The 22,191-nt window shown below is 39.3% G+C and overlaps 1 protein-coding gene across 24 annotated transcripts in view; it reads right to left on the reverse strand.

Annotated features, from left to right (window-relative positions):
- The window catches only part of DAB1 (DAB adaptor protein 1), a 1,273,242-nt gene that overhangs the window by 435,171 nt on the left and 815,880 nt on the right, over window positions 1-22,191 (reverse strand). For 11 of the 24 annotated variants that reach the window (XM_054236312.2, XM_078331991.1, XM_078331984.1 and 8 more), the window contains exon 1: window positions 10,102-10,262. The exons of 4 other annotated variants lie outside the window; for them this stretch is intronic. The gene's annotated coding sequence lies outside the window, so the exon portion shown is untranslated. Of the gene's footprint in view, window positions 1-9,197; window positions 9,294-10,101; window positions 10,263-10,346; window positions 10,567-22,191 lie in introns of those variants that run through there. 9 more of the 24 variants (XM_078331992.1, XM_078331985.1, XM_078331978.1 and 6 more) reach the window with 2 other exon arrangements.

Here is a 22,191-nt window from a genome sequence, read left to right on the forward strand (position 1 = left end):
TATCAACATTAATAGGAGTTTGGAAGAAGTTGATTCATGGCTGACTTTTAAGTGTTCAAGACGTCAGTGGAAAAAGAAACTGCAGATGGGATACAAATAAGAAGAGGAGTAGAATTGGAAGTAGAGCCTGAAGATGAGACTGAATTGTTGTAATCTCATGATGACACTAGCGGATAAGGAGTTGCTTCTTATGGATGAGCAAAGAAAGTGGTTTCTTGAGATGGAATCTACTCCTAGTGAAGATGCTGTGAACATTGTTGAAATGACAGCAAAGGATTTACATAAACTTATTGATAAAGTAGTGTCAGGGTTTGAGAGGATTGACTCCAATTTTGAAAAAGTTCTACTTGTGGGTAAAATTCTGTCAAACGGCATTGCATGCTGCAGAGAAATCTTTCATGAAAGGAAGAGTCAATCAATGTGACAAACTTCATTATTGTCTTATTTTAAGAAATCGACTCAGCTACTGCAATCTTCAGCAACCACCACCTTGATCAGTCAGTAGCCATCAACGTTGAGGTTAAGACCCTTCACCAGCAAAAAGATTATGACTTGCTGAAGGCTCAACTGATCAATAGCATATATTAGCAATAAAGTATTTTTAATTAAGATATGTATATTGAATTTTTTACATAATTCTATTGCACCCTTAACAGACGATAGTATACTGTAAACATAACTTTTATATATACTGGGAAACCAATACATTTATGTGACTAATTTGATTGCAATATTCTCTTTATTGCAGTGGTCTGGAATGGAACTAGCCACATCTCCCATGGATGCCTGAATTTATTTAATAGTAAGCATTCAAAAACACCCATGGTTTTCCTCCTCTCCCATTCACCATTTAAAATAAGAAATACAGGTAGCATATGATGAAAAATTAATATATAACTAAAAAATATAATTTTAAAGATAACATTTACAATGCAATTACAAAAATACAAAGCACCCAAAACTAAATCTAAAAAGAGTATATGCATACCCTTTGTATAAAATTATAAACTCTATTAAAATACATTAAATAAGAACTAAATAGAAAGAGTTACTATAGTTATGGATAGAAAGACTCAGACTCAATATTCTAATGATGGCATTCTCTTTTAATCAGCCTATAAATTTGATGTAACTCAAATCAAATCTCAAGTGTTCTTGTGAAACCTTGAAAGATGATTATAAAATGTATATGGAAGACAAAGGCCTAAGGAAAGTCCAGACACTCTTGAGACACTTTTGCAGAAGGACGTTTTTAGGGATGTGTCCTGGCCAACACCAAGGTTTATTAAAAAGCTATAAGAAAGTTTGGTTAGGGCAAAAGAGTGGCCAAAACAAATACTTAAAAATTGATTCTAAGTTCCAGGAAAATCATTTTTCCATATGGAAGAAAATTAGAACAAATACCTACCTCACACTCCACACACACACATACACACACACACACACACACACACACACACACTCCACATGGATTAGAGAACCTAAATTTGAAAGGCAAACAAAAACAATAAAGCCCTTTAGAAGATAACAAAGGAGAATATCTTCATGACATCAGGGTGGAAAAAAAGGCTTTCTGAAACAAGACATAAAAAGTGCTAACCATAAAAGATTGATAAATTCAACTACATTAAAATTAAGAAGTTAGATAGCAGAAGGTTGGCAAAAATCCAACTTCTATGTGGTCTATAAATCTATTCAGCTTTCCAAAGGCATAAATAACCTTTTTGCATTCATTGGAACTATGTTCTGACAATACATGCCATAGCTCAGAGTCAGCATATGGTTGGCTCATCTTTGACTTTGTCCACAATTAGATTATTAGCACTTCTGGTTTAACCTGAGTATATTTGAATGGATGTGGCTTATACCTAGAACATTCATGAGTAGAGGTAACACTGCTCAGAATAACATGGCCTGCATTTCAAGTCAAGCACCACCACATGCTTTCATTATAGGCATTGCTACACAAGGAACAGGATTGTACAGCATCTCTTCCTCACCCTCTGCGCAGTGTTCTTCTATGTTTATGATCATTCACATCACAAAGTTCACTCTTCTTCTGCTAACTGCTGGGATTTAACTGCTACTCCAAAAACTACCAGGAGAAATATATTACCAGTGAAAGCAAGGACAGAAAACCCTAGGGTAGATCAACTTCTAACCCCAAAAGATAAGGTAATCTACTGTCTCCCACACAGCCATTATCTCATACCAAAATCAGTGAGCCTGTGAACCTTCCATTCCTTTCTCCTCTCATTCATTCATCCTCAGTGAGCCTATGAATCTTCCATTCCTTTCTCCTCTCATTCATTCTACCGTGCATTCTTTACCAATATTCTGCCATTCACTCTACATGTTGACATAAATACAATAATATATGAATATAGTCTGAGACAATAAAAAAGAAAATTTCGCCCACATGTGACTTATGTTTAAGGTGACGTAAACATTTTCAAGATGTCCCTCACATATATCAAAAGAGATGCTTCTGTTAGCATGATAGTATCTCATCACAACACTCTGTTACAGATAATAAGTTATTTCTTGGGGACCCCAAGGAATGGAACCTCAAAAACTTTCAAAGCATTTCATGTCAGGTTACTGAGTAATTACATAGCATTGTAATTTCAGAATTTCCTCTTTGGATGAAAGCAGTTATATTTATAATTTTTCCTATAATGGAAGTATAGAGTTCTAGTGACTCAACTATTTTAATAGGACAGATTTGGAGAAGTAGTTATTGTTAATGATTTTAAGAGATGTCAATAATACACAGAAATGACTTTCAACAGATAATTATTATAATTCACTCCCAAATCCAGATTACAAAATAAAGAACTGCAATAAAAAATGATTTTCAAGTTCACTGATCACAAAGAATTTCAATATTATCTAGGGAAAACAATTTACCCTAATCTTTTTACTCAAATTAACTTAATGAACCACAGGAGACTGAGCACATTTAATTCAATTCAATTGAGCAGCAACTTATTGAGCATCTACTACATTCCAGACCCCATAAAAGGGGAGGCCACATTTCATTCCTCTCAGTAGTTCATAAATGTCCTTTATTCCAGGATAATTATCAGGCAAAATACTATTTCTTTCTTATTATATATATAGTGACTAGCTAGTTTATAAATGTCCTTTTCAGGACAATTATCGGACAAAATACTATTTCTTTCTGATTAGATATATAGTGATGAGCTAGAAAGTGAATGAAAATTCAATGGAATTGTTTAGGTTTGTTGTGGAAAACATATCCAAAAGAATTATCGAATTTAAGATAGTGACTATGTGTGCCAAGAGAAGGGGACATATGATCAAAGAGGTTACTAGGAGGTTTCAACTGTATTTGTCTGGCTTTATTTCATTAGCTGAGTGGTAGGTACAAAAATGTTTACTATACTGTTATTTACACTTTTCGTATATCTTAATGCCAGAGGTCGCAAATTTGTCTGTGTGAAAAATCAGACTTTGGCGATGACCTTGAGCAGTAGTATATAAATAACTCCCACAAGCTTATCATTCCAATAACGGAACACTGGGCATAAATAGGTTAATATTCTCTCCTACATTTCAAATAACACAATTTTCATGATAGAATGAAAACTGCTCTTAAAAGGCTTAAGTGATTCCCTATATTTTTTTCAATCTATTTTGTAAGACACTGAGAGATGCTACTCGAAATCAAAGGTTCTATGGCAAATGAATTTTTAAAATTCTTCAAGAGTTAAATGACTTTCTTTAGTGCAGAAAATCTCTGAACCTTTAACATGTCAATAAATACACATCTTACCAAGAACAGGATATATAATTCAGCACTTCCCCAAATACTTTGAACATGGAACTTATTTTTCCCTCTGAGCCCTCTTCCTTTTGAAATATTCATAATGATCTTAGGGGACATAGTGTTCCTGGGACACAGTTTGAAAAATGCTCTACAAAAATAAACCCATGTTCTACGTTACCACTGTACCCAATTATGCCCATTCCAAGGCCAATAACCATCCTTCATGCTCACGTGACTTTGTCCATGCAGTCCTATCAGTCTGAACTGCCTTTAAGCCTTGAGAAACTCCTGGTCAACCTTCAAGATGCAGGTGAAATGAAGTCTTCCCCAACCTTTCATTTCTCCAGGTAGAGCAAATTACCCCTCCAGAAGGTTCCATAGCTGTACAGATATTTTCCATACCACATCTCCTGCTACAACAGTTATTTATGCATGAAACCAGGTCCCTAGATGGCAAACTGTACAACTGCATCTTGGTACTCTTCACAATGCCTAGAACAAAGCCAGAGCCAAGCAGAAAGTAGGCGCTCAGTAAATATTTGTTGAATGGACATTTTGAATGGAAGTGATGTTTATGTGCATGACCAGAATTTTCTTCCTCAATTTCCCAGGTACTCTCAGTGCATATTCACAGCTTTTCTGTTTTTATTTTCTATTGCAACACTAACAAGAATAAAAACAAAGAGACATAAAGACTGAATGTGACAAAGACTGAGACAGAAATGAGGAGAGACAGAGATAGAGAAAGAGAAAAGAAAGAGATGGCTGAACTGATGGATACCAAATAAACAGATCATGAGTCCATTCAAGAGATTCCAAGACTGACCAACAAAGAAAGTCATAAATCAATAAGAAGCTTGGAGCAGATGCATGGGTTTGGTAATTTACAAGACTCACTGTAGGTGGACAAGATGGCTGACTTGGGTTCACTCTAAACTACTTACAGATATCTGAGAGGACCCATCCCCTTATTTTTATACCCTAAATTAAACAGCCCGCCTTTACCACCACCACATTTTCATCATTTCAGCTGTCATCTCTTTTATTCAGCAGAATTTTATTTCTATTTTCCTTTCTGTTTATGAGACTCTCCCACTGGCATTGCAGATTGGTTATATGTCAGCTTCAAATAAAATAATAATAATAATAAAAGCAAGCTGGCAATTTCTTTCCAATAGAATATGCTACATATTTCATAAAATAGAAGCCAGAGGAGTTTTATGATTCCTGAACCAAAACCTTCCCACATCTGAAAACTAAATGGAAGAAAAATACAAAGAACATGTCAAAGAAAAAGAAACCTGAACATTTGCTCTCCAATCAAAGGGAAATATCCAGGTGATTAATTTGATTAATGAGTTGTTTTCATTTTTTTACATGAGTTATATCCTGATATGCATTTCACAGATTCAGTTCAGTGCGAGTATTCATGGATATAAATGTACATACCAGAGGAGGGGTTTTCTTTTCCTACTGACATGCTTTTTTCAGTACAGAATGTCTGGCTGGCTCATGCTCTTAGCCTGACAACACCTTCTCTGCCAAGTTTTATTTATATTTTCAAGCCACATCTCTATCCTGGTATAGGAGACAATCTGGTCTAGTGAAAGGAGCACTGGACAAGGAGTCCAAGAATCCTGAATTGTCATGGTGCCTCTCGGCTGTAAAGTTACGTATCTCTGCAAGCCTGACATTTTTTCAATTTGTAAATTGGGAGAGTTGACAAACATACCTCTAGAATTCAATCAAAGTCATTTTATTTTCCTCAGAATAACCATGGGAAAGTAAAATAGCATAGAAATTTTAACATGATGTGTACTTCTACAACTCCTCTTCACAAATAATCAAAATGTGTAAGGAAGCATTTCCAATAAAACAAACCAAAACCTTTGCCTAAAATTCTAAAATGTATCTCTTCCTAAAGATAGATCAAATACTATTAGGACACTTAAGTCTCAGAATATCAATGATAGAAAACTTTTTCATTATCTAGGGGAAGGATTTTTATCTCATTTGAAAGATAACACTAACAGCTAAATAAACTTCCATGCTAGGTATTATTCTAAGCATTTTGTATGAGTTCCTGTAATCTTCATAATTTTATGAGGTAAGTAATGTGATTTTCTTGTAAAGAAAACTAAAGCACAGAGCAGTTAGATTAGCCAGCCAAGGCCACATAGCTTGTAGCGCTGGTGGAGCTGAGACCTGAACCCAGGCAGTCCAGAAACCAAGTCCCAACTCCTTACCACCTGCTATACCACCATTTAGTTTGAGAATCTCTGCTTACCACAGCTAGTAACTGACAAGAACAGTAATGCAGTTTTTGCATTAATAATTGCCCAAACAATTATTTATTTACTAATTGTTCCCTGATTAATAAACATTTTCACAGAGTAAATAGATGTGAAACAATACCAACACACACCTGCCAGAAACTGCCACAGAGTTACAAGTGTTCAAAATGCCTATCATTGCTGCATTCTCTGTTGATGACAAGTAACACTCATTTTATGTTGCTAGCATCCAAAAATGGGGAAATACATAGCTTGCTCCTATAGAATAAGTCTTACTATTTCATTATTCTCCGTTAAATTTTACAATCACCCTGGGAGATAGCAGGGATCACTTTCTCACTCAGAGGCAGCATAACAGTGGTTAGGACAGACCCTGGAACCAGGATAGCTGGGCTTAAATCCTAGTTCCATCCCTTATTTGCTATGTAATCTCAGGCCAGTTACCAAATCTTCCAGTGCTCCAGTTTCCTTATCTAGCTAATACAAATGAGAATACAAGTACTCACATCCTAGGGTTACCTAAAGATTAAATAAGTTAATATGTGTAAAGTGCTTAGAAGCATTCCTGATTCTTAGTAGTACTCTATAAAGGTTAATTATTCTTTTTTAGTAACATGAAAGGTGACTTGCCAAACATCACAAAGTCAGAAGTAGCTGGATTCAATCCTGGTCTTCCAATTCCAAATGACATCCACTCTGTTCAACAGAATTCCATGCTGTCTATTACTAAGAGTTACCATTCTCTTGAAATCCCACTATGAGCCAAAGCACCCAATCATATGATCTTCCCCATATAATTGCTCCAAGACCCACAAGGTAGGTAACTTTGTCCGTTTTGCAGATGATGAAAGCAAGGTTCTGGGAGGTTAAGTGATTCATCCTCAACTACTTAACCACTGAGTATTCTTTGTCTTAGTAAGCCATAAATAACATTTAAAGTTCCTGACAATACCCTTCCATGTATGCTATTTTTAAAGTGCCATCTAAAAGACATAAACTGTGATTTTCTTACTTTGTTTGCTTTATTAGTCTGAGAGAAGGATTAAATCCCAGCAAAAAAAAAAAAATATGTTTGACTTGACTGAATTATCAAAATGAAATGCTGCCTCCCTCCATTAGATTCTTCATCTGCCTGCAGGGTGGCTTCAAGCATCTTAAATCTACACCAAATGCAATTTTTTAGATGGGTACCATCAGGTACCAAGCCAAACACTCACCCATTTAAGAAAAATTACTTTAGAGGGCAAAGGGGAATGAAGAAGGATATTCTTCTCTAGGTTGGGAGGAGAAAATGAACAATAAGTGATATAATCTCTTCCCAGCAGCCTCACACAATGGTGTGTCTTGCAAATGAAACATACTGTGAAACAGCTTGTGAGATGAGCTTCATCAACAATAAGTAATTTTTATTCAGATTTTATCGTTGAATACAATGAACATGATTAAATATTTCAGATATGCCTATTCAGACCTTAAGCAAACCACTAAAAAATAAAAACTACTAAAAATCATCTTCTAAATCTTCTTTAGGAAGAAATTTAATTGCCAACTCGATGTATAGAACTGAATTCCCACTTGACAGCACCGTTCTCAAGATGGTCACAACATATTTGCACTTCCCACCTCGGCCTCTTTTTTCATCCCTGCGGATCCTCCCAGAGTTGCCAAATAGTTACAAAGTCAGTCCTTTCAAACCATTGCATTTTGAACTTCCTAAACCTTTAAGAGAGCCTCTGTGTATGGAAAAGAACAATAGCGCTTCAAAAGACATTTCTGCGAATTCTTCAATACTCCATTTCAATGCTGGGGTTTCAATCAAGGACATCAGCAGACAATTTCTGATTGCTTAGAAGTTGACTTTTATACAGCTTTGATTAGGTCGCCCTTCTCAATAGGAAATCAAGAAAATCTTTGATCCCTTTAAGTTCCCAGAATTGTCACCAAGCCTTGTCAAGATAGGGAGTTAAAGAGATGGGGCTGGAGGACCCAACTCCTTCTGACATCTCTGAACCCCCATTTATCTTCGAACCCCCATCTATCTTGGTGCCTGCGCAGTTCCGGTGCCATCCACAATCACTCATCTCGGAGACCAGAAAAACAATGGGTGCTAATTCAAGGGGTGGGGATGGTTTATAATTTTATGGATTTCCCAAAGACCTATAATTGGTACATAAGTGTACCAAGGTGAACTGGATAATTAGGGGGTTCTGAACGTAAGCCACCTTTAATTTATACGATTACCTGAAAACGTTAAGTGTAGTAAAGTGTAGTGGAACCCCCATACGGCCTTTATTCAAAACTATCCACCCTGTGAAAGTGCGTTTAACTGTCCAGCAGGAGGGGAGCAGGAGGGGAGCAGGAGGGGAGCAGGAGGGAGGGAGAAACGGCGGCGTGGACTCTTGCCCCGGTCCCAGTGGACAGGCTAGTAGCTGCACTGGAGCATCCAGCCCGGAGGAGGACTCGCCCCCGTCCAGATCCCAGGCAGAGAAATGCGCTCTTGCTCCTGAAAGCTCTGCACTCGTCCCTCTTTCTAAAGGAGCTAAACACAGGCGTGCGCCGACATCCAAAGGCACTCGCAGACACCGACCCACGCAGGCGTGCACCCTGTCCTCGGCGACACACACCCCGGGGCGCAAAGAGATGCCCGCGCCGTGGCGCTCTCCACTTCGCTAGCTGCCGCCGCGGAGCACGGAGCTGTAGGCAAGCTCCCCCAGTCTCCCCACCCCCACACCATTCCTTTAGACTCGCCCAGCCTAAGCGGAAGTGCCCCAGCAGACCCCCAACAATGAGGACTTGTGCGGTGCAGTTGGGGGTTGGGGGTAGTTCACAAGAAGTGAAACGTACACAGTCTGGAGGGTCTGGGAGGAGGTAAAGCAGCAGCCAAGTGTCATCCGCCTCTCCAGGCAGCATTCCCTCCTATCCACTGCCCCCCACCAGGCCCACCAGCACCACCAAAAAATAAAAAAAGAAAAGAAAAATTGCCTTAAAAAGTGCAGAGAAAAGACGCGCCCTCCCACCAGGGGTCACGATAATACTCTAGAGGCAGCCAGCGGAGGCAGAGTCCCGGCTGCCCAACCACCCTGGTTTTGAAATTTACTTTGTACACTCACCCACTGGCCCCTTTCAGACGCCGCGACACGACCTCCCCCCATCTCGGACTCCCTGACTCTGGGTTCTATCGGCGGTTGACACCCTCTGGTGTGCCTGCTTTATGAGCCAAACCACAGAGATTTAAAGTTTCTCTGATAGGATAAAAAAAAAAAACAGCTCTGCATCCAAGTCAGAGCGCCGAGGCTGGAGCATGGAGAAGGAAGAGGGGCGGGCTGGAGGGGACTAGGTGGGTGTGGAGGGAGCGGGTACTGGGGAGTGGATGGAGGCAGACTGGCGGCAAAGAACAGAGTCCACCGAGGATCCGAAGGAAGTCTGGGGTCCGAGGAACGCGGGATCCAGTTCTCACGGTACCCGCGTAAGAGCTGGGATTACTGGGATAGAGAGGTCGAAGCAGTACCGCAGCGATACCGAAGAGTAAGGAAGTGAGAACCGGGTTCGGCCGAAAGAGGAAAAGGGTCTGGCTACCAGCAAAGCAGGGAGGGAGTTTCGGGAGCACAGGACAGCGGGAGAAGGCTGGCTCTGGGATGAATAGAGCCAGGACTGCAGGAGGAAAGAGGGAACAGGGGGTCCTGCAGAGAGACGAGTGTCTGGGATGGACAAGTCTGGAGAAAGGATCGCGCGTGGTCAGAAGTAGGGAGACAGGGGCGCGGGGATGGGGGGGCAGGAGAGAGAAAAAGAAGTCGCCCCTTTCCTCCCAGCAAGTGGAGGGAGAGGGCGAAAAACTGCTGCATTCGCCATCCTCACAGCACCCCTAGACAAACTGCCTAGTGGCGCGTCCCAGGAGCCCTCCTCCGCGCCTGGGGGCCCCAGCGAAGCCTCCTCCTGGCTCCCCGGCGCCGTGTCCTTGCGGGGCACCTGCCGCGCTGAACTCCAGGGTTGCCGCGCGCCCCCGCCGTGCCTCACCTCGCCTCGCCCAGAGCATCCTCCTCCGCTGCCGCAGCCGCTCAGGAAGCGGCTCCCCATGCCCGGCGGGCGGCGGCACTCAGGCGCGCTCTGCAGCCCGGGGAAGCCCGGGCGAGCGCCGAGCTGGGTCCATCCTCCCCGGGAGCCACGGGCCCCGCGTCAGAGCAGGGGGAGGAGACCGCCTCCCGCACGGACCCGCCTCCTCCCGCGGCCCCCGCCCCGCCGGCCTCCGCGGCGCTGCTCACCTGCTAGCTCCCTGGCCGCCGCCGCCTGGTCGCGCGCCCCTCGCCCCGGCCTCGCGGCTTCCGCTCCCTCCAGGGCGCTCTCTGCGCAGCCGGAGCGCGCTCCGAGAGCTTAGCCGAGTCGCGGTGGCGGCGAGGAGGTGGAAGAACTAGCGAGCGAGCGAGCGGGGGCGCCGCGGCTTGCAGTCGCGCCTCTGGAGCCCTTGCGCTCCTTCTCCATCCCGGCGTGGAAGGGGGAGAGCCGAGCCGAGAGCAAGGGGTCCCCGCCCCAGCTGCGCCGGCGTGAAGGGGGTGGGGGGGGGGTCGTCACAAAGTATCCAGTGTTTTCTCCCCCATCACCGTCATCGGCCGCTGCTCCGCCTGGCCTCCCTCATTTTTCTCTAGGGTCTACCCTTTTATCCGAGCCTCGAAACATAGGCATACCCAAATATATGGAGTGTCAATATGAGCGAAAGAAACCACGAGGAGAGTCTCTGCGAGGGCATGTTGCCCCCACGCCCCTTGGCAGGAGGGGGCGCTCGCTCTCAGCCGCCAGTGCTGACTCGGAGCCGCCAGTGCTGTCTTGACTGAGGCTTCCCAGGCAAAGTTGGGCAAGTGGGGCGGGAGGCGGCTTGCATGTGTCACGTTTCCACCAGTCCTAGCGAGAGACCCGTGCTCCCAAGAGTATGCATACCGCGGTTAACTCCCCTACACATTTCTTAGAATGCCCGGGAGTAGACAATCCTCTGTACAAGAGTCGGCTCCAGCGAGCACAGTGAGTTGCTTAAGGTCCTAGCTTACAAAGATCCTAGAAACACCAAATCGCGGAAAATATTGGGCAGATCTGAAAATTCTTCCACCCTGAGACTGGATTCAACTCCAGGAAATGCCTGTTGTGTGGCGTACCCGTCTCCAGAGGTCTGAATGCAGGAGGAGCGAGTAGCCGGGTGAATCAAGTGCATAATATGCAGATTCTCACTGCACACAAGCTACCCTGCTGGACCCGGGTGCAAAAAAAGGAAAGCAAGAGGCAGGCGGCGATCCTTCCTTAAAAAGTTTACTGTTACTCTTTTGGGGGCCACACTCCTGTCTTCCAGCTGTGTAATAATAAAGCTAATGTGATGGATTTGTGCTTTTCTGTTTGGGGTTGTTTTTTTTTTTTTTCTTTTTTTATTGTAGCTTCTGTCACTCACCCATGAAAATTTAATGAAACATTTAGGGTTGTTACCTCCAGAGTCAATGGACTAAAAATATTTAGCCTAATGCACTCCTTGTGGAGCCAGTAGGTCCAGGGGGGTACATACAAAGTCATCAAGAGACCCTCCCTTTCTCCACAAAATTTACGACCCATTAAACTGATTCCATAATAACAGCTTCCATACAAATGGAGGCCTGAGCAAACGGAGGCTGTCATACGCCACCTGAAAAGATAGTAATTTACATAGAGAGGAGAAAAATTTGTGAGGTCATAGCAGGATGCAATCTTGCAAGAAGAGTTGATCAGATAAAACTCTCAAAAAGGTGGGAGGGAGGTCATATCCCTGATACTACTCAGTTTCTATCTACTAAGTATGACCAGATAATCTAAGGATAGGGAGCAGGGAAACTATTCCAAGTCTCAAAGTTTTGCAAAGTTCTAAAAAGCGGGGACAGTTGACACCAGATGTGCTTCTACACTGCGTAGGAAGTTCAGGCTTACCAGGCAACTCAGTTAAGATTAAGTTTAGTTTCTTCATTTATAAAGACACACTTCAGGAGTCTAAACTCAATGCCAAGAAAACAGGCACAAATCTGAGAAGACGTGGTTGGAACAGGGGTGAAGGAGGGTAGAAAACTGTTAGGCACTTCAGGTCGATTCACTGAGTTGAATCCACCTGTGATTCAGCTCACCTGTGGATTCAGTGAGCTGAATCCACCTGAAGTGCCTAACAGTTTTCTACCCTCAGGTGGATAGAAAACTATTAGGCCCTTCAGGTGGAGCACAGGTCTAAATTCTCATTGACTACCAGAAACGTTAAAGTTTCTCAATGCTTTGAGGATAGCCTTGGAATATGCAAACCATCTACATGCATCTTAAGATTCTACTTATAAAACCTGCCGCCTTCAGCTGCCTTTCACTTTGTTTGGCTTTCAATTGACATTTTGGTTATAGATTTTGAAGGGAATTCATGACACTGAATTGGCCAAGTAATGGAAATACAAGACCTATCTCTGCTCAGTGTTGAATGAAGTCCACGGTGGAAACTGGACAAATTCCCCTGAAATTCAACAGGGGTAACAAGCAAAACTTTTCTCAAATCCAGGCATAGCACGTAGATGCCAACTGCATACAACCTACTCACCAAAGATCTTTCCAGTTTAAGCAAAATCTTAAAGGAACATTTTAAAAACTGAAGGTTTTTACTCTTTAACATGATATTAAACATGTCATGAAACAGGTCACCTAAGAATTAGGATTTTTTTCTTTTGTTCTTTTTAAAATAACAATGTCATTTGTATTAAGTGTGGCATAAGAAAAAAATCTCAGTGAACATTTCTTCATCATCTACCCTGAGAAACAGTAAAATAAGAACAGCAAAGATGTATATTGTTTATTATGTTCCAGACAGTTATAATACTTTCCATATATTAATTATTTAGCCTTCACAACAGCCCTTTGGAGAAGGCACCCTTATTGTACTGGATAGAGTATGGAGTTTGGAGTTTAATGGGCTTGATTCACCTTTGACGAGTTACCTCTGTGTACACCAAAATTCTCAACTCTGCAATGGTGATGGATAACACTTGCTTCTTACCACAGTAAGCCTTAAATGAGATAATATATTGGACATGCCTGGCACTGAATAAATCAGTCATCCAGTAAACACTTATTATCTTGCCAGAATAATTCTAAAATAGTTCGTTTTAATTTGACAGGAATTTAAGGAGTCCATTCTGTATACCAGGCACTGTGGTAGGCACTGGGAATAATGGTGATAAATCAGAAACAGATTCTACCTTTGAGGATATTGGAGTCAACTGAATAAAATACATGGGCACGAGCAGCCTGTATATGGGGAAAATGGAGTTTTATTGAACTTCATATAATTTATAACTACGTACATGATTTTTAGGATATGCGAAGGAGCAGCCTATGTAAGTGCTGTTTGAAACTGACCTATGATGGAAATAAAAATCAAATGTCAGAAATCATAAGTCCTACTAGCAATTACTACTTCTCCAAAGAAAGGAATGCAAAGAAGCCTATTTTCTGTATTGTATTTTATTTACTTCTGTTTATTCCTATAATTCTTTTAACTATAACACTCATTGGCTAGTGTAATAAAATCGTGTGCTGTAAACTATGGTTTTTTTTCCTTCTCTGTAGCTCTATTGAGGTATAATCGACAAAGAATGCCTCAATATTGTATATATTTAAGGTGTACAAGATGATGTTTTGATATAGTATACCATTAATATAATTAGCACAATCAAGCTAATTAACATATCCATACCTTCACATAGTTACTAATTTTGTGCATGTGATGAGAACAATTAAGATCTACTCTCTTAGAAAATTTCAAATACATAGTGTGTAATTATTAACAATAGTCACCATGCTATATATTAGATCTCCAGAACTCACTCATAACTGAAGGTTTTTACTCTTTAACAAAAATACCCCATTTTCTCCACTCTCTAGTCCCTGGCAACCATGATTCTATTCTCTGATTTTGATGAGTTTGATTGCTTTAGATTCCACATGCAAATGAGACCATGCAGTATTTGACTTTCTATGTCTGCTTATTTCACTTAGCAAAATGTCCCCTAGATTTATTCATGTTGTCACCAATGGTAGGATTTCCTTCTATATTAAGACTGAATAATATTTCATTGTAGACATATATACCACGTTTTCTTTATTCATGCATCTGTTGGCAGTCATTAGGGCAATTCTGTATCTTGGCTATTGTGAATAATGCTGCAATGAACATGGTAGTGCAGATATCTCCTTGAGATACTAATTTAAATTACTTCGGATATATACCCAGAAGTGGGATTGCTGGAACATATGGTAGTTCTATTTTTAGTTTTTGGAAGAATGTTTCATAATGGCTATACCAGTTTACAATCCTACTATCAGCGTACAAAGGTTCCCTTATCTCTTCAACTGCACCAACACTTCTTACATTTGTCTTTTACATGTGTACGTATATATACAATATATTTGAGACAGTGTCTTACTCTGTCACCCATTCTGGAGTGTAGTGGTAGCATCACTGCTCACTGCAGCCTCAAAGTCCTGGGTTCAAGGGACCCTTCTGCTTCAGCCTTCAAGTATCTTTGGACTACAGGAGAGTACCACCATGCCAGGCTAATTTTTAAAAAATTTTGTAAGGACAAGGTCTCGCTATGTTTTTCAGGCTGGTTTTGAACTTTTGTCTTCATGTGATCCTCCTGCCTCACCTTCCAAAGTGCTAGGAGTGTGAGGTGATATCTCGTTGTGGCTTTCATGCATTTCCCTGATGATTCATGATATTGAGCACCTTTTACATGCCTGCTGGCCACGTATATGCCTTCTTAAAAAAATAAAAATAAAAGTCTATTTGGGTCCTTTGCCCATTTTGAAAATAAGGTTGTTTGTTTTCTACCACTGAGTTGTAATGAGTTCCTTATATATTTTGGGTATTAACTCCTTATCAGATACACGGCTTGCAAATATTTTCTCCCATTCTAGATTGCCTTTTCATTGTTTTTGATTGTTTCCTTTGCTATGAAGAAGTTTTTAGTTTGATGTAGTCCCATCTGTATACTTTTGCTTTTGTTGCCTGTGCTTTTGGTGTCATATCCAAAAAAATCACTGTGGAGACCAATGCCAAGGAGCTATTTCTCTGTGTTTTCTTTTAGGATTTTTATTATTTCAGGTATTACATCTGTCTTTAAAACATTTTGAGTTGATTTTCTTATAAGGTATAAGTATTCAATTTCATTCTTTTGCATGTGGACATGCAGTTTTTTCAACACCATTTATCAAAAAGACTATCCTTTCTCCTTTGTGTATGCTTGATGACTTTATCAAAGATTAGTTGATAGTATATGGGTGAATTTATTCCTAGCCCCTCTATTCTGGTTTATTTTTCTGTGTGTCAGTTTTCATTCCAGCATCATATTATTTTAATTACTACTGTTTATAATATACTTTGAAGCCAGGTATCATGATGCCTCTGGGTTGTAATTATCTCTTAAGACTGCTTTAGCTATTCAGGGTCTTTTGTGGTTCCATATACATTTAAAAAAATTTTTTTTCTGTTTCTGTGAAAAATGTCATTAGCATTTTATAGGGATGGTATTGAATCTATCAGTTGCTTTGGATAGTATGGATAATTTTAACAATGTTATTCTAGTTCATGAGCATGATCTTTCCATTCATTTGTCACCATGTCACACTTCTTTAATTTCTTTCATCAACATTTCAGTTTTCAATGTGCAGATCTTTCACATCCATAGTTAAATTTACTTTTTAAGTATGTTATTCTTTATGATGATATTGTAAGTGGAATGGAGTTTTTCCAACACAAATTATTACACAGCCACAATTCATTAAATAGTTTGTAGTGCTTGCACATGTCAGGCATTTGGGAATGTTTCTATGTATAAATAAAGCTCTCAACACAATTTTAAATAAGGTTCAGTAGGAATGCTCCTACCAAGCTTAATAGAGATATAATATGCTCATGGCAAACTAACATAGAACGCACACGATTTCAAAGATATGTAATTCTCTCATTCTCCCTTTCATTCAAGTTCATGTTTATAGTCAGATTCTATATTTTAATAAGAAAGGTCTATTCCTATTTTTAAAAATGTTTACTGATTGCTTACTCTATAGCAGGCACAATGTTAGGCATTGGCAGAGAAAGAACCAACAAACAAAAACTTGTCCTGAAACAACTCATAGCCAAGTGAAGGAAACACACAATCATATTACATTGAGATGAATGCTGTGACAATGCCAAGTGCAGGATGCTAAGGGAGCATCAAATGGGGCATTTAACCCATGGTAGCATGTCAAGAGGACTTCATGAAGGAAGTGATGTCATCCAGAAAGATAACTGGGTAATCAGGTGAAGCAAGAAAAGGTATTTCAGGCCAAAAAAAAAGAAAAAAGAAGAAAAGAAAAACAAAAAAGATAGAATGTAAAAAGGCAAAAAAGAGACTCCCCTCTGAGGGTGGCTATAGTTTATAGATGCACATATGAAAAAATTACAAAGGGTCTTATCTGCCATGATCAGAATTTTTTAATTTAGAGTGAAAACAAAATGATCCACTTAAACACACACACACACACCAAAAAAAAAAAAAAAACAACAACAAAAAAAAACAAATATTTTGCAAACCTTGTTTTAACTACATTTCAAATACTTTTCTTGTATGGCCTGGACATAAGTAAAATGTCCAATAGCTGTTTCTCTTCTGAGGTCAAAAAAGCAATGAAAAAATGTTTCTATGGGGTTTCATCAAAATAGAACATCTCTTCTTTCATGATACCAGCCTTGCTTGATTCCAGCGAAAGGTTGTGTGGCGGCATTACTAAACTTGACTCTGGTTTACAATAGCTATAAATAGCACTCCTTTCATTTTTCCAAGGAGCAGGAAGGGGACAGCAGCAACACAGGCAATCGTATGTATGCCACCAATCTTCTCTCTTTAGCTAAATGCACAGTAGAAACAAAAGTGGAGAGCTAAAGTGATAGTCCAAGGACTCTTACATTTCAATACAAACCCCCAATTTTTTTCACTCATAAAGTGGAGTTTAAGGTGATATTAGTGCTTGAAAATAGGAGTAGACTAAATGCTATAAAAAATGGCTGTTTCCAATGCTTACAGAGTATCAGAAACAGAGAAGAATCAGCATAGCATTTGATAGAGCTGCCACATATTTTGTAGCCTCTATGGTAAAGATTGAAAGTATGACAGATATGTGTTGCCTGCCTCTCTGGGGCCATTTCTCCTTCTTCTAAAACAACACCTAGATTTCACTGGGAAACCATTCCTTCACTTGGTGTTTTTTTTCTATTTAATTTTGATAGACCTGAACCAGCTCCAGAGTTGGACAGGTGACTCAGTGCAACACATTTCTTGATCAGAATTTAGAGATGATCAGATGGGTAAACTGTGTTTCGAAAGATAGAGAGAATGGAAAAAAAATGCTTACTCTTTGTTACTGGACTAGAAACCGGAAAGTTGTTAAGCTTATAGCTACAGAAACCCATTCCATAAAAAAAGTATTTGGAAAATTAAGGTAACCAAGAATAGGACTAAGAGGTGGAAAAATTGAAATTTATGAGAACATTGTTGCAGGATTTTGGTTTAGCCATGTCAGAAAACTTCCTCTGTTTCTCATATTTTTCTGTTATATGAGCCAATATGTCCCCTCTGTTATTTAAGGTAATTCGAGTTGTTGGATTTCTTTTTTACTTTCAACCAAAAAAATTCTGCCAAATATACCAGATAGTATGTACTTCCTATATATCATTCAATTTAATATGTAAAGCACTCTAGAAAGGTATTTATATCTATACTTGTCTTTGTTCTAAGAAAAGCATGAACTCTCACTTTACAAGGTAGAAATAAACTCAGAGAGCTTAAATTATTTACCAAAAGTTAAACAGCTGTTCAGACAGTTGAAAAATGAAAACTTAAAATATCACTTATAACAGCACAGAAATAGATTGAACAAAAGTTGTGCAAGCTTTCTTCTCCAAAATTCACAAAACTTTGATGAAAACAATTTTAAAAGATCCAAATAAATGGAGAGACATATGATGTTCATGGTTTGAAAAGCTTATTATTGATTAGATGTTACTTGTCCCCAAACTGAAGTATACATTCAGCACAATCCCAGTAAAATTTCTAGTACCTTTTGAAGAAACCGACAAGTAAATTTAAAAATGTATATGATAATGCAAAGAGACTTAGAATAGCCAAAACAATCCTGGGAATGAAGAGCAAAGTTAGAAAGTTTATCCTACCTGATTTCAAAACTTACTAGAAAGTTACAGTAATCAAGACCCTATGGTATTGGCATTAAAGACAGACAAATCAGCAAATGAGAGGAAATAGAGAATACAGAAATAGATCAATGCATGTGCAGTCACTTGATTTTTTTTCCCCAAAGGTGTCAATGCAGTTCATTAAGAAAAGTATTTAAAATACGGTACTGAAACAACTGGATAAATATATGGGAAAAAAATCAGTCTCAAGTTCTTCCTCATATTATATATGAACAAAATATGAAAGCTAAAATGGTAAAAGTTCTAGAAGAGAACCTTAGGGAGTGTCTTCATGATGTGGATGTATGCACAGGTTTCTTGGAGAGGAGACAAACATCACTGAACATAAGAAAATGATAAATTGGACTTTATCACAATTTAGAATGTTTGATGATCAAAGAAAACATTAAGAAAACTTGATAATAAACCACAAACTTGGGGAAAATATTTACAATACATATATCTGACAAAGAACTTGAATCCAAAATATATAAAGAAGTTCTTCCAATTAATAGTAAAAAGACAACATAATTTTAATGAACAGAAAACTTTAACAGAAAGTTCACAAAAAAAACACAAAAAAACTATAAATAAGTACATGAAAAGATGCTCAATATCACTGATCCAGAGGAGTATGCAAAGAAAAATGTAATAAGACACCACACTCACTAAGATGGCTAAAATTTAAGCATTTGAAAACATTAAATAATTGATGAGGATGTGGAGCTTTTTATACAATGCTAATACAACTGTAAAGTGGTATCCCCTTTTGGAAAATTACCTGGCACTTTCTTATAAACAACCACCTACTCATGAATACATGTAGGTATTCCACTTCTAGGTATTTACCCAAGAGAAATAAAACATATGTACACACATATACTATAAAATGTATAACAGCTTTATTCATAATAGGTTAAAACTGGAAACAATCCAAGTGTCTATGCACAGCACAATGAATACAAAAATTACACAATATTCATACAGTGGAATATTATTTAAAAACAAATTATACTGCTGACATATGCAGCAATATGGACAAATCTTCAAAACATGTTGAGTGAAAAGAGACAAGTCAGACCCCAAAGAGGATATTATTGTGATTCCATCTACATGAGGGCTCAAGAACAGGCAACATAAATCTACAATATGAAAGCTAGAGTACCAGTTGCCTCAGTGGAGGTAGGTTGCCTAGAAAGGGGTAGAAGGAAATTTCTGGGATAATGGAATAAACATATCTTTAATATACTGTTGCTTATATAGGCAAGTACAGTTTTGTACCGTTTAACAACAGGGATATATTCCGAGAAACACATCATTAGGCAGTTTTATCATTGTGTGAACATCACAGAGTGTACTTACACAAATCCAGATGGTACAGCCTACTACACGCCCAGGCTATATGCTATAGCTTATTGATTCTAGGCTACAAACCTGTACCGCATGTTACTGTACCGATTACTGTAGGCAATTGTAGCTTAATGGTAAGTTTGTATGTATCTAAACATGCAAAAGGTAGAATTAAGAAACAGTATAAACGATAAAATACACTCTACCCATATAGAGCACTTACTGTGAATGGAGCTTGTAGGACTGGAAATCGTTTGGATGAGTCAGTGAGTCAGTGGTGAGTGAAAGTGAAGGCCTACGACATTACTGTGCACTACTATAGACTTTATAAACACTTTACATGCAGGCTTAGTTAAATTTATTTTTGAAACTTGAACTCTTTTTGTTGTTGTTGTTTTTGAAACAGAATCTCGCTCTGTCACCCAGGCTGGAGTGTAGTGGCATGATCTCAGCTCACTGCAGCTTCCACTGCCCAGATTCAAGCAATTCTCCCATCTCAGCCTCTAGAGTAGCTGGGACTACAGGCATGTGCCACCACGCCCGGTGAATTTTTGTATTTTTAGTAGAGATGGGATTTTGCCACATTGAGCAGGCTGGTCTTGAACTCCTGACTTCAGGTGATCTCCCTGCCTCAGCCTTACTAAGTGTTGTGATTACAGGTATGAGCCATCATGTCCAGCCAAAATTTGACTTCTTAAATAACACATTAATTTAGCTTTCTGTAATAACTTTTTTACTTTACAAACTTTTAAATATGTTTAAACTTTTTGGCTCTTGTAACAACACATAGCTTAAAACACAAATACATTTTACAGCTGTACAAACATTTTTTTTCTCTTTTTAGTCTATAAACTTTTTCTATTTAAAAATTTTATTTATTTATTTTACTTTACTTTTTAAACTTGTTTGTTAAAAACAAAGACACAAACACACACATGAGCCTAGGCCTACACATGGTCCAGAAACATCCCTATCACTGTCTTCTGACTCCATATTTTGTCCCTCTGGAAGGTCTTCAGGGGCAATAACATGCATGGAGTTGTCAACCCCTATGATAACAAAGCCTTCTTGAGAATGTCTCTTCAAGGGCCTGCCTAAGTCTGTTTTAATCTAAATATTTTTTTTTAATCTAAGTAGAAAGAGTACACTTTAAAATAATGATCAGAATATAATAAATATATAGGCCAGAAGTAGTCATTTATTGTCTGCATTAAATATTATGTGTTATATATAAGTGTATGTTCTAGCCTTTTTTTTTGAGATGGAGTCTCACTCTGTTGCCCAGGCTGGAGTGCAGTAATAGGATCTAAGCTTAGTGCAACCTCCGCCTCCTGGGTTCAAGCAATTCTCCTGTCTCAGCCTCCTGAGTAGCTGGGACTACAGGCACCTACCACCACAGCAGGCTAATTTTTATAGTTTTAGTAGAGATGGGGTTTCACCATTAGTCAGGCTGGTCTTGAACTCCTGACCCTAGGTGATCCAATCGCCTCGGCCTCCAAAAGTGCTGGGATTACAGGCGTGAGCTACCACGCCTGGCCATGCTAGACTTTTATACAACAGACAGCTAGCTTTTCCACCAGAACAAACTGCATTGCACCACATTATGACTACAAGAGGTATTTTTCAGCTCCATTACAGTCTTATGGGGCCATAGTCATATGACTGGTCCAACTGCTCCTAAGAGCTGAGCATTTCAATATGTCAATTTTGCCTTCATTTTAAGTTTTTTCAAAAAAGCAGGCACAGAGAAAGTGGGAGGCAGCTGACCAGCCCCTACAACCCTTGTGGGCACTATTCTACGATAGCTCATGGCAGTCACTTGTGCTAATAGTGCAAGTCCTGAATACAATGTTATACCCGCAATATAAACAGGATATTCTATGTTGTGCATGGCACTGCCAAAGCAATGAATGTGTAAAAAAAGTACCCTTTAAATTTCCTTAATGCGAGAATGGTTACATCAAGAGGGATGCGCCCTCTACAAAATGGAGGCATTGTCCAGTGACGAAGTAGATACCATTGGAAGGTAAAGAATTTCTGGCACAGGAGTTAATAAAAACATGTGGGATGATGGCGTGGCAGAAATTTGATAGAGAAATGCAAGCTTCAGATGGTGAAAGTGAATAGAGAAAGGATGAGACTTTGAACTTCTCCCAAACTTTGATATTCTGTGATTCCTGGAAGAGTTCTTGTCCACAAGCTCTGAAGCCAGAGTCAAATTTCACATGGTTTTCTTCCCTTCTGTTCCAAAGGCCAATGAAGAGGTCACAACTCTCTTCCAGAAGGTACAGGCCACAGGATTGAATTCATATGAAAACCTCACAGGGGAAAAGCCACCACTCTTCCCTTGAAACACAGTGATACAAATCACACTTCATAAAACATTTTAAAATAAAAAGAATGTAATTGCTCATTGAATTGTAATATGAATGCAAATTAACCTACTGTAATTATACTGTGCAATTTTCTACTTTAAAAACTCAGAA

This window comes from Callithrix jacchus, chromosome 7, assembly GCF_049354715.1.
Source record: "Callithrix jacchus isolate 240 chromosome 7, calJac240_pri, whole genome shotgun sequence".
In the NCBI taxonomy this organism is placed as follows: domain Eukaryota; kingdom Metazoa; phylum Chordata; class Mammalia; order Primates; family Cebidae; genus Callithrix; species Callithrix jacchus.